The sequence below is a fragment of the Etheostoma cragini genome, chromosome 23 (assembly GCF_013103735.1).
Source record: "Etheostoma cragini isolate CJK2018 chromosome 23, CSU_Ecrag_1.0, whole genome shotgun sequence".
Classification (NCBI taxonomy): Eukaryota; Metazoa; Chordata; class Actinopteri; order Perciformes; family Percidae; genus Etheostoma; species Etheostoma cragini.
The window spans coordinates 9,773,866-9,778,162 of record NC_048429.1 but is presented as its reverse complement, the minus strand read 5'-3'; the positions used below and the strand labels follow the sequence as shown (position 1 = coordinate 9,778,162).

General features: G+C 35.6%; 1 long non-coding RNA gene across 1 annotated transcript; it reads right to left on the bottom strand.

The window, feature by feature from the left end:
• Positions 1 to 897: 897 nt before the first annotated feature.
• LOC117938408 lies at positions 898 to 2,573 on the bottom strand. Its single transcript, XR_004655378.1, has 4 exons — positions 2,393 to 2,573; positions 2,133 to 2,199; positions 1,409 to 1,762; positions 898 to 1,117 (listed from the first exon to the last, which is right to left on the bottom strand). It is a non-coding gene; the product is annotated as an uncharacterized LOC117938408 (long non-coding RNA).
• Between the last annotated feature and the right edge of the window lie 1,724 nt (positions 2,574 to 4,297).

Genomic DNA, 4,297 nt, shown 5'->3' with positions numbered 1-4,297 from the left:
CCAGAACGGACCAGTAACATCAGTGTAATTCATCCATTGTTCAACAGCTTTCTGATCATTTTCATCCTCAATCTGAAGCATGCCTGTGTGGTTAGCCTTGCAGTAGTCAAAGGCCTCCTCCCAAGTTAAACGGTGCTCGATGACTCTAATTCTCATTTTACCTGAAAGGAAACCAGGGAAAAGACAGAAGTAAGATTTACAGATATAAACATCTGTCTATTCTGTTATACATCTGGTGAGCTATTCTTTTGTTGTGCGGAGTGGTCTTTTTTTCTATTCAGTATTGTAATAAAAAATTATTTTCCAAAGTATGTCTAAATTAGTAATTTACTGTATATACAGTATGTTTAATCCTTCTTTTCTTTAATTTATATCCTTTAGGCATATTTCTGCATATTCCTAATTTTTTTTGTCTTTTCTCTTTATTTTCTGCTTATGCTGAGTTTTTAAATAGAAAACCACAAAAGTTCATATCCATAAACACAGACAACTGTATGCTTAAAAGTTTGGTGTGATATTTGACACAGCTTGAAGTTGGTCAATTTACATGTATCAACATCATGTGTTGTATTTGAATACATGTCTTCCATCTTAAATTGTCCCCATGTCCCAGTATTATTACTATGGATACTGTCAGCACCTATAGTGGTGTCTTAAAATTCAACCTTCATATCTACAGTGTTAATATATTTACATGTAGGTATAAGTCCTTGTGTGTTGCATACATATTTAATGGTGAATTTCCATCAAGTGTAACATAACATTAGGTTCTGCTTTACTTCTCTATAATGCTTACCTTTTGAGCAATAGGTGTTTGCTTGTAAACCCGAACATGCATATTTACCCAGTAATCCTGGAGTAGATATAGGTGTAATTGTGCAGTTTGCTTCTTTAGTATTGTTTTCCCATTTCCGGTATAAAGAGCAACTTTTGTCCACCCACTCCCATTCATCATGCATGAGTCCAATCCAAAAGCTTGCATTGTTTCCCTTTCTAATCACTTCCGTATTTTGTGATTTATCACTGATGCTGACCAAGTCAGCCAAGACTGACTTTCTGCAGTATTGTAGAGCCTGACACCAGTTCTTCTTGTCTTCAAACAGTGTATAATTACCATCTGAAAAAATAAACAATAAATAAATAATACATGGCAAAACAAACTATCACAAACCTGGCACAAAAGTTAGGACTCTGGACTTTCTCTGGGTTGATTTAAGAAAGATGACGTCATTTATCAAATGTGTGCTCAAACCATAAAAATGGGAAAATGTTAATAAATAAGCTAGTGAAAGATAATAAAACTGGATTATGTATTTACAGTATACATACAAAAAAAATGTAAATCTAAAGTGAAAGTGTTAAAAGAACAACAAACAACAAAATGGTAATCAAATAAGCTGTAACGTACCCTTGTTGCACATGAAAGGTTTTCTCTCTGAACAATTAAAACTTGTCCACTCGTTGTTGTCAATAGCCACGCATGTCTGAGAAGTGTATGTTCCAGTCACATAGGAATTATTGAATGTGACAGAGACACCGTCTGACCATGTGATATTTCGTCCTTTGTGCAGACCAAGCCAGTGAGAGCCCTGACTTTTGTCCATCGCTTTGTTCATGAAATTTGCATCCTCTTCATCGTACAGAGTTACAAGTGATTCATTTCCCCCTTTGCAAATATTCAATGCTTTATCCCACTGTAGCTTTTTTCCAACAGTATTGAAAACACGTAGACGGTTTGATCCAAACGTAAAGAGAGATAATCCTGTAAAAAGGAACATAACAAAACAATTTATTCTTTACCCACTTAACGTTTACGCCTTATTAAAACAACAAACAACATTATATGCTTTTCGGACTGTTTAAATTAAGTTCACTACGTTTAAATATAGTGCATGTACAACACTAACTAAAAAAACCACAAGGTGGTTTACCTATCCCAATTTGTCTGATGTACAGTATACATAATCAATTATCAATCATCAAAGTGGGAATAGTGGAGGCAGTTTGTAGAAATATTCAGTGCTACTGATGACAAAAGATACCAGCTTTGATAAACATTTGAAGGTCCTAATCCTGTTAAAATGGCATGCAAAATACCCCAAAAAATATTAGAAACCAAAAAGAACCTTTACCTGAACACAGCAGGAACAACACAAGGATCATCTTCACAGTTATTTAAAGGTTCATATGATGAAAAGACTAAATGAAAAGCACAGGAATCAATAAGGTTATGGATCCAAGTCAGATAAATAAAGATTACAATGTTCTAGTTGTTTACTGTATACTAGGTATACTAAGTTTGATTTAATAAATCTACCAATGTAATCCAGTGTAAAATAACTACTGTGATAAGTCACATTTATTTTGCTCTAGATTTGAAAAAGTCTCTTACCTGCTAAGGTCGGGTACAGTGTCGTCAGTTTGGCAAACTTGTTTCAGAGTTAAGAAGTAACAGGTTTTGTATCTGGTGGCAGGGATGTAATCCTGCTGACGGCATCAGTGTTTACATGTGTACATAGTAAAAACAGAAATGGCAAGAGATTAATGATTAACTACAGGTAGTCAAGTGTGGATAGGTGACAGTTACACTGTAAATGTAATCTCTCATGTAGCATATCTTACCAACTGAGAGGAACTATTTCAATTTATCCTTTTAGATTAAGGTTTTCATGCTACAGAAAAATCCACACCAATAGCAAAAAGATAACTACAAATGCAATACTTGTAATACAAATGGTAAAAAGAACAAAGGTGTTGTGTAGCCATAGAAAGTGTAAAAAATACACAAGCCACTTAAAAAAGCATTGTCCTCTTTTGATAATCTGAGGCTTGGCAGTTGGTTAGAGTGTTTAAAACAATACATAAAACATAACCCAATACTTACAGCTATAAACAAGAGTCAGGAGTTTGATTATTCTGCTGCTTTGAGACTCAAAAAGTGCATCTGTTTACTTTAGCATGTTAAAACTTGCTAACATTGTGGGTTGTTAAGTAACCCAAAATGTGTTTCCTGGAAAGTACATTTGCATATATCACATGGCATTAATGGCCCTTTGCAAACACCAAAAAGACAATTTTAGATTAGATTAGATTCAACTTTATTGTCATTACACATGTACCGGTACAATGCAACGAAATACAGTTTAGAGGGTTTAGAGAGCCTCAGAGCCGCAGCTAGTGAAAGCGCCGCCATACGCACTCCAAAAAGGATTTATGCAGATAGCTAGATAATACGTGACATAACAACATAATGCAAAAGACAACACAAATGAAGGAATATTTGGTGTATGGTGTCTGTGGATGTGAGTGAGTGTGTGTGTGTGTGTGTGTATGGGAAAAACAGCCCACAGACTGTCTGCGTTGCGCGTTCAGCCCGGCACACAATACAGCTACATTGAAGAGGAGAAAATCTCCTTGGTAATTGTCAAAATAATAAAATTACAGGATTTTGTGTCTCTTCAAATGTAAATTGAACTTCGAAAGGGGCATCATATGTCTTAGAAAATATAGAGTGCTCCATTTTGAGAACTAGATATCTATATATTCAATGTACTATATTTATATTTGCTTTACATTTCTACTGCTCCCAGAAGAAGAAATGTTTTTTCATCTGCAGGGCCTAAATCTAAATTTTTGGCCTATGAAATGACTAAAACTGCTCCTGTGCATGCAGACATGTCCCCTCAGTATCTCACACACCTGATTGATGCTGTCTGACCCATAAAGTCTCCCAAAACTCCCAAAGAAGGGCTGTGACATCATCATTCCCGTGTCATTACTGCCATGCTCCAAAGGCTACCTGCTTTGATAACACTGTATAAACAAATGGGCATTTGGTGGTTTATTCATCCACTCACTGGTCATCTCAGGCCTCTGATAATGTGTGTGTAGCTTAGAGTTAATGCAGGCCCTTCTATCTCGTAAGAGTTTTGAACAACATGCTTAGTTCTGAGCAGAATTTCACTTCCACTTTTAAATACCAGGGAGCATGATTGTGTGCACAGGACACCAGAATATGTTGTCATCCGAATTGTCCTCTCGTCTCTGCTTTAGATTTGCATCCCAAAGGTTTGAAATCTGGGATCAGCGCTGTCCGGGTGTGCACCAACAATCATATTGATCAAGTTTCTTGGCTTTTACTTTGGTTTACTCAGTGTCTGAACTTCACCACCTTTTGTTATTAGTTACATGTACCATATAGTGACCTTGGGTCCTTGAAAAGCGATATACAAATTAAATGTATTAATATTATTATTATTATTATTATTATTATTATTACATATGACTCAGTTTTTAG